The sequence below is a fragment of the Myotis davidii genome, unplaced genomic scaffold, assembly GCF_000327345.1.
Source record: "Myotis davidii unplaced genomic scaffold, ASM32734v1 scaffold6, whole genome shotgun sequence".
NCBI classification, from domain to species: domain Eukaryota; kingdom Metazoa; phylum Chordata; class Mammalia; order Chiroptera; family Vespertilionidae; genus Myotis; species Myotis davidii.
Window position 1 is genome coordinate 69,232 of NW_006383011.1, and position 9,516 is coordinate 78,747.

Consider the following 9,516-nt stretch of genomic DNA (forward strand, 5'->3'; position numbering starts at 1 on the left):
TGTGTGCGTGTGTGTGCGTGTGTGTGTGTGTGTGTGTGTGTGTTTTAATCTTTATGTTGAAAGTATTACGTATGTCCCCCCTCCCCCATTAACCCGCTCCAGCCTGGCCCCGCCCCATGCCCCAGGCCTTCACCACCCTATTGTCTGTATCCTTGGGTTATGCCTATATGCATACAAAGAAGACTCAGGTCTTTGAAAGGACAGAAATCAGGGCAGCTGTGGGGTTCCAGGAAGCAAGAACTAGTACGTGGTGTCTTTGAGACACAAACTAAAAGAATTTCAATGGTTTCCAGGCTCTACAATAAGTTCCAGGGACCCCACCTTTGATGGGACTGGACTGCCTCAGTGCTTCCCTCTCAGCCACCTGGACAGTGCCTGATGGAGGTGGGCTCATCCCCCAAGGTAAAATCGGCGCACTTTTAATAGTGGATGAGTGAAAGGCCCTGCATAGGCAAAACTCCAGGAAATTCAGGGGCAGGAAGATCTGTTCTTGAGGGTTTTTTTCTAACAGTCTCCTGACTCACTCTCCTCCTTTCTTCCAATTCTATCTAACCAGCAGTCACTGCCCCTCTATGTTTCACTTTTCATTTTAGGCTAATGTAGTGTTAACATTAAAAAACAAACAAACATTGAAACCAGTAAACCTGTAAAGAATTTTTGTGAGTTTATTTGAGCCAAACTGTTGACATATGCCGGGAAGCAGAACCTCAATGGATTGAGATAATGCTCCGGAGGATGGCGGGTTACGTCTGTATTTATAGATTTGCAATCAAAGGAAAGGGATAGGTGGGTTACATGAAATCCACTGGTTATAGACTAGAGAGGCGGGAGAAAGCAAAGCAGGGAATCCCCTGGGATTGGATAAAAAGTAAAATGATAAGACACATACTGAGGTGGGTGCAGGAACAATTAACCCGACAATGAAGGAACTTGTGGTATCCGTCCTGGCGCCAAGCACATTTGGTTGTGCCCCAAGCGGTCCAGAAAAAGGGAAGTTACAAGTTACCCAGACATTTCAAGGGTATGTTATTACAGATGCAAAAAGACAGATAGGCTCAGTTAAGGTAAAGGTTGACCTTGTCAGTGAAGATACCGGCCTAGAATGTAACAACCCACCATAACTGCTTTTAGTTAAAGTGTCATTTCAGACCATCCTTTGTGGCTACTTTAGGGCTTTGAGTTTGCAAGACCGCCATGCAGGCCTCCCCTGGGCTTGTCAGATTAGCATGTGGCCCCTTTCATCCACAGTAGATTATGTAAAACTATATACATGGCTTGCCATCCACTCTTCATTGCACCAACATTAGTTGGAAGTTATTAGAAACTTGGGGGCGTAGGAGTGGAAAAAATAAAAATTAGATGGCACCTGAGCAAAACAGAAACCAAAGAAAGGGATGGTTATCCTGTCTTCATTGAAACAAGTATTTTGCGTTGTCTGTATTTTTACAGGCAATGGAAACAGTTCATAGATTTACCAAGTCTCGTTTCATGGCTAAATTTACCTCGTTTTGTTTAATTAGCCAAGTGACTTCCAAACTGTAATGTTTTCTCTTTTTGCCCGAATATGACCAGAGGTTTTAAAGAATGCTTATTCCGAAATACCACATTTCTAGGATGCCTACGGTATAAAAGCAACCCCCTGTGTTCTGAATAATTTATTTTGAGAAATATGTTTTGAATTCTGACTATGTGCCAAGCCCTGGACTAGGTAAAATGTCTTGCCACCAAGTAGCTTAAATGTGTTTATCAGCTGAACATTACCAGGGATGGATTAGAGGTGACACTTGCTTCTCCTCAAGCCACGGGTCATCATGCCTGCTTAGCAACACCTAGTGGTCAGTAGAAGGAACTGTCTGAATGAGTGGCATATTTAGACTTTTACAGGACTTGAAGCAAAATGTTCTTCCCCTCTGTCACATTCCCATCTCCAGATCAGATAGATAATTACAATCTCTTTGAATATCTTTTTTTAATTTATGCGGGTCTAGGCTTACTTCTTTAAACCTCTTTCTGTCCTACTTCTAATTCTCCACAATGGATCAATACTTTGGAAACATTCTTATAGTACATTTTATTGGTGTAAGGAAAAGTAAGACTTTAGAATAAGCAAAAAAAAAAAAAAAAAGATTACTGTATGTTTTCAATGGAAAATTATGCTTCATTTACAGCACACATTTATAGGTGATTTGATTCTAAGGAGTTTGTGTTTTTCCTTATATTTGAATTATTTTACAGCTTCGTAAATTCTCTTTGATGGAGGCTCAACAGACTCCAGTCCACTCTACTACCCCACCCAATTCCACCCCCCACGCACACAGAAAAAAAAAGGTTTTGCCCATTTGTAAATTGATTTTAACATTCTTTCACTCCATATAAACTTGTCTTTGACTTCTCCCCCATTGGATTCTATGTGAGTTGTGAGTTTATTTTTAGAATATAATAAAAAGCACTCGATAGAAACAAGTGGAAAAAGCAGGGCACAAACCAGCTGGAGACTTTATGTGCCGATTCTTACACAGCACACACAGATCTTCGATTAGGCTGAAAGGTTGTCAGTCCTGTGATGATCTAGGTGTTGTGAAATTGTCAAGTTTTTAGTAAGATCGTGTTTAATAATGGTCCATGAATACTTCACTAGTAACAGGTATAGAGTGCTGGAGATTTTATGGTATCACTTTGGTGTCTAATGAACAGATAATGGCATTTACCGATGCCAAAGTGTCCCCTGAGTTGGTGTAGCTTTAGCACACTGAAGGCTCCAGAAGACTAAGCACAGCTTTTCAGGGTCCTGTCCCATCAGCACTTCTGCTGGGAGCAGCACCTTCACGTGGACTCTGCAGCAAGGCATGTGCTCCCAGTGCAGACATCAGCACTCTAGGTGTCAGGCATCCACAGCCTAGATGCCCGCCCCCCCCACTACCACCACCACCTCAGGAGGCATCACCTGCTATGGAGGCCACCTGGGCTGCAGGAGAGAACCATAAGGAGGGTCAACAGGAGAAATCCAGTGACTGATAGGACCGTGTCCATGAGTCCCCGGAGTCATCTCCTGCAGAATCAACAAAATACAAAGGGAACCAGAAAAGGGGCCAGAGCTCCCACCACAGAAGGTATGTGCAGAGCTCAAGAAATACCATGTGCAACTGCTGTAGGGAGGCAAGATTTCTCCCCAGACTTGCAGGACGGGGGCCACACAGGTTCTATATCTACATCGTGGCCACTGGATACCAAGGGTATCTTCAATCTTCAACTTGTTCAATCCAGTTCTTTCCTAAAATGGGCCTCTGAAGATACAACTGCTTGGAATTCCAGTTGTCACCCATCCTTCTTACATTTCCTGCCCACGTCTAGATGAGCTAAGTGGCATCACGTGTAGCTGAGGTCACTGCAGAGAGTTTTAAATAAGCCATTTAAAAGCTACTGATATCATCAGCTCAGAGCTGTTATTCCTAAATCAGCACAACGTATTCTCGCAGCAGCAAATGTCCTTGCTGATTCCTGCCAGACTGCTCAGGACACAGTGGGGGACCAGAGCTGGGGGAGGTACCAGGAGCACAGCGAGATCACAGGCCCTCTAGCAGCCAACCTATCATAAAAGGTGAAAGGAATTGTTTCCCAAACAGAATTTAAACCAAATGAATTATCAGATCATAATTTGGTTCTGAAAGTATTTAAACACTTTAGTGTTTAGAAACTTGTATATTTCATTCTGATTCAAGCAGACTTCCCATTTCTTTAAAAGACACTTTAGTTCTCATATAGGGGGGAAAGTTAAATTTGGGGTTTATTTTAATATTTGCCAAATAGCTCTTGGAGGGGAAACTGGGCCAGATAACACCTTTCCAACACCTCCATTCTGCAATTCTACGAAATGAATAGGATTCAGTCACATTTGGTTTGTTTGTTTGTTTTTATATATAGTTGGGTCTTTTTCAAGGTAGTTTCCAGGATATTAAGAGCAATAACAGCTTAGTGGGTTTGGCTCAGTGAATGGAGCATCGGTCTGTGGACCAAAGGATCCCGGTTTTGATTCTGGTCAAGGGTTCCGGGCAAGGGCCTGTACCTCGGTTGCAGGCTCTTTCCCCGCCCCACCCTGGCCAAGCGCTTGTGGGAGGCAACCAATTGATGTGTTTCTCTCACATGAATATTTCTTTCTGTCTTTCCCTCTTTCTTTCACTCTCTCTGAAAATTAATGGAAAAATATCCTAGGATGAGGACTTAAAAACAACAACTCTCTGTCTTAATGCAGAAATGAAACATGGAAAAAATACACACAGATATTTAAAATCCTCAGATGAATATCCTTTTAAGCAGTCCTCCATGTAAATCATCTTTTATCACAGTTGAGCAACACCAAGTTTGAGGTTGTAGTCTTTAGCAAAGACCAAAAGTGTGTATATCCTAGGTTACCAATTAAAGCAGGTAGATAAGTTCTGAAATATTCTCAAATTGTTATTCAATAAATCATGGTGGTGTAATGGATAGCATATGGAAAAAAACAAATTTTAGAATCTACATCTCACACCTTGTATCAACATTAACTCCAGATTATTAATAAATTTAAATATTAAAAATGATATCAGGAAAGTCCTATCAGGAAACATGAGATAAAATTATTTTTATAATCCCAGAATGGAGATGTCATAAAAAAACCAATAGTTTAAATTCCATAAAAGTAAAAAATAGTGTATTAGAAAAACACCACAAAGCAAAATGATAAATTCAAATTGAAATATTTATTACATATTTCAGGCAAAAGGCTTATTTTTTAATGCAATGAGAATTTATACAAGGAAATACAATCATAACAAAAGAAAACGGGTAAAGGACATGAATTAACAGTTCTCAGGAAAGAGAGTTAAATGATTCTTAAAGTTATGATAAATGTGTAAACCCATTCATAATAAAAGGAATCACAAAGGAATGATGAGATTCTATTCTTTTTTTAAAATATATTTTATTGATTTTTTACAGAGAGGAAGGGAGAGAGATAGAGAGCTAGAAACATCGATGAAAGAGAAACATCAATCAGCTGCCTCCTGCACACCTCCCACTGGGGATGCGCCCACAACCAAGGTACATGCCCTTAACTGGAATCGAACCTGGGACCTTTCAGTCCGCAGGCCGATGCTCTATCCACTGAGCCAAACCGGTTTCGGCAAGAGATTCTATTCTTTACATATCAGACGGCTCAGACTCCAAACTTATGCACCCTATGTTGACAAAGGTGTAGGTAGGAAACAGGCACATCATTGGTAGGAGGATAAAGCTGAGCAAACTCTACAGAAGGAAATTTGACTGTATTTATCAAAATTATAAAAAGCACATGTTCTTTGACCCAGCAAATCTGCTCCTGAGCAAGAATCCTATGGCTATACTTACCTGTGTACGAATGATAAATATACAAGGACTCCCCTCGCTGTGGTATAAAGGAGCATCTTCCGTCATCTCTAGTTCTTTCTCCTTATTGGTCATCACAGCATTTACCACTACTCTCCTTAGGACATACTTGCTTGTTTTGTCTGTCTCCCCTCAAGAGAGTGCACGTATGTGAGTAAAGGGAGAGCAGCAGTTCCGCTTGGGGAGATAATCTTGGGTTTGCCTTCTCACAGCACCACTTCCTTGCATAAATGTGGACTATTGCATACCACAAATTGGTTACATGTCTTGCTTACTGAGAGAGCAATGAATCGGCACACACACCTTGGGTCTACATAACTAGCATCATATAAAGTGACAGGTAGAGAACTAGGACAGTACATTCTCTGTTTCAAGATGAATCTGATATACCTTGACCCCATTCATGAAAACTATGTTTGCATGCCCTGTGTGAAGTTGCTGGATCACCAATGAGAACAAAGATGTTTTGCATGCTGTTTTCCTCAACCTGCTTATGTCTATAGAGTAAACTTAGTGCTAGACTCAGTCCCATTGGGTCCTACTAATTGGATTTTGAGTCTGAACTTATAACTACTGCTGATGTCAGGGCAGTGCACCCAAAAGACAGGCTGCATCCCCAGCATCTAGAATGGGCCTGGCATTTATTAGGAGCTCTACCAATAATATTAAATGATAAATGAATGGGTGAATGTATATTGTTAAGTGAGAGAGAGCAAAGTGCACAATGGTAGCACTGCATGTTACCATTTGTGTAAGATAATATTGCTTCTATTTGCTTCTATTCTAGCTCTGATAGAGTGCACAAGCAATTCGCACCTCAATAGATGACTATATCATTTCTGTATTGGTGATTATAGAATTTATTTTTAAAGCTAGAACACAGATCTTTCTTGGAAAACAATTATGGGCTGCCCTATCCTACATGTAAATATAAAAATGATTAATCAAAGTTGAATATCATGAGTTTTTTATATCGCAATAATGATTTTGAACTGGAAAATTATTAAAGCAGGCATTAATGAGATATCTTCATTATCTATTTGCTTCCAGAAGTATAGTGTTCTAGGTGCTTTAAGTAGCATGCCACACACACACACACACACACACACACACACACACACACAAAGGCCCTGAATAGGAGCAGAGGCTGGGAGTGGTGTGTGGTAGATAATCAGGTGTCAAACAACATAGAATCTCCCTGATCCCACCAGAATAGAGAGGTTGGAAAATAATATAGCCTAAAGTACTTATTCCAGTCCTCTCAGGTCTCACAATTCTACAATGCCTGAGTTTCACTGTTTGAAAATAGTTGTTATGTAAGCTCTGTTCATTTTGCTAGTTGTTTATCACAAAATGGAAATTCTTGTTGCTGTTAAGCTTTCATGCAAGGAAAAAGCACAAGTCAATTTTATTCTTCAGAACTTATCAAAGAAAAATAGGGTATATTGAAGGTCAATTTAAATTGCACTGTGGTCATTTTAAACACACACAAACAACAACAATTCTTACCTTTTAGAGGTTCTGTTAAAATCTTTATGCCCATGGACACAGACAACAATGTAATAAGGGCAGAGCGGGGACGGGGGACGGGGGACGGTGGACGGGAATGAGTGGAGGGGGAAAATAGTGTCAACAATAAAAAATATTTATGGATCCAGTGACATAATTTCTGGGATGTGTGGCAAAAAAAAATACAGGTGAGAATGAAATATATGTACATTTTGATGTATATACAAAGATATATATACATATATGTATATATATGCCATGAATTCATAATTATTGAAGTTGGGTGGTGAGTACTAAAAATAATTTCTAGTAAATTTTTTACTAAATTAAAAAATGATAATTTACTAAACATTTTTTATAGTAAAAGGTTTTCTGAAATCAATTCTAAGAATCTCTGTTTTAATGCCCACTTCTGCCGTGTCACCTTAGCTGATCTGAGATCAGATGTTTGAAGGCAGAAAGGGAAGAACATGGAGGCATGTGGCACAGAAAAGACACTGAAGGGAAAGGAAACTGAAAAGCCAACGGCAACCTTCAACTGCTACATCTTATCAGCTCAGATGACGGCCTCCCTCATCACCCGGATACCAGGACCTGGCGCCACGCCAGGCTGAGGGTGGGTTCCGCACTTACCACGTGGCCGAGAGGCGGCAGAAACTCTGCCCAACACGTGTAACTGCTGCCGTGACTGCTTGGTCCTTATTTTAGAGAGTGAGATTTCACAAAATCGCAAAAGCAATCTGTCCTATCACGAACGCCTGCTATATAGAACCTGGCTCACCATGGTAACAGCAAAGGCAGGCAGTGGGGGAGAGATGTGTTCTTTGTCAGAGCAACAGAAAAGCAGGTGAAAAGGAAAAGTCAGAGAAAGCATTCTATCCATCCCCCAGGATCCAGCTCAGACTCTGTCTGCTCTCAATCCCCAGGGCCTCCTCTGTCTAGCTATGTTTATAAAAAACCTCCTCTATGCATCCAAAGCAGGAAAAATCCTCTGCATTTTGTAGAATTTTTTATACCGTAATAGGGAAAAGTGAGGCTCAGAGAGACTGAGAAGCTCTCTATAATCTAATAAGTGCCAAAGCCAAGGGTGAAACAGGTCCACCTAGCGTCAAGGCCCACGCTCTCTTACCTCTGAGCCTGCACTTAGCATTTGCAAGTGCTCATTCAGACATTATCCATGTAAACCTGCATGTCATCACTTGTAAACACATGGACAACATCGTAAAGGCAAAGGTAAACATGAAAATAATTTTTAAGCATTTAAAGGCCCAGAGTGTTTTTGAGAATGCATATTTATTCCCCTCTCCAAAATCTCAACCAATAAGAACGTAAATCTCTTTCTGTTATGGAAACCTGAGAAGAGGCGCATAAACATAGCTGCTTTAGGGATGAACCAAACAAGCAATATTCTAGGACATCAATCTATGTATCTAAATATAATTAGATAAATAACAATTATACTGCTCAGTTCAGGCGTCTTCATACAACTCTTCAAATAAGCAGTGAAATGTAAATCAACCTTATTCTTGTTCAATGGCTATAATAAATCCTGTATTTAAACATTTTAAAATGTGGTGCTGAAAAGGATATTTATTATCTCATATTTGTTTCTAGAGAAGGTGTGTGGTTTTGGTTGTTGTTACTGTTATTTTGGGATAGTGTTTATTCAGGAATTTTTATGTTTTGTTGAACACAAATATAATGTTATCTTCAATGCAGCTGCCTTGTCAGACTCGAGGACAGAAATGAAGGGGGCTCTGGCCAAGAGGCTGCTGCAGGAACAGAACATCCACCACCTCTACCACTGCAGCTGAGGAATTCTAGCTATATTTTAGCCTTTGCATCATAATTCATTCAAGAATTAAAATCCTAAAAGGACCCAGGCCTCAGATGTTATACAAAAATTAACTCAATAGCTCTAAATGTAAAAACAAACCTGGAAAAACTTGCAGAAGAAATATAGGAAAAAACTCATTGAAACCCTAGGTTAGGCAAAGGTTCTTTGTTTTTAGATGGACTTCATGATAATCACTTTCTGTTTTCCTTTGTAATTTAAATGCACACATGGAAGAGTATTTCTATCCATACAGTAATTTTGCTCATTCCTCACATTTTTTTAACTGTGGTAAAGACATGTAACATACAAATTTCCATCTTGATTATTTTTAAGTGCACAGTTCAATAGTATTAAATACATTCACATTGTTGTGAACAGCACTCCAGAACTTGTCATCTTGCAAACTGAAACTTTACACACATTAAACGACTCCCATATCCCCCTTTACCCATCCCTCTGTACCCGACATACTTTCTGTTTCTATAAGTGAAATCATATAATATAATATTTGTCTTTTTGCAACTAGCTTATTGCTCACATACTATAATGTCCTCAAGTTTCATCTATGTTGTCAAATGTGTCAGAATTTTCTTCCTTTTTTTAAGGCCAAATAATATCCCGCCCCCCCTTTATTTATTTATATTTTCCCTCTTAATGAATATACCACATGTTATTTGTCTGTTTGTCAATGAACATTTGGGTTGCTTTCACCTTTTGGCTATTGTGAATAATGCTGCTATGAACATTATTATACAATTGTCTCCACAAGA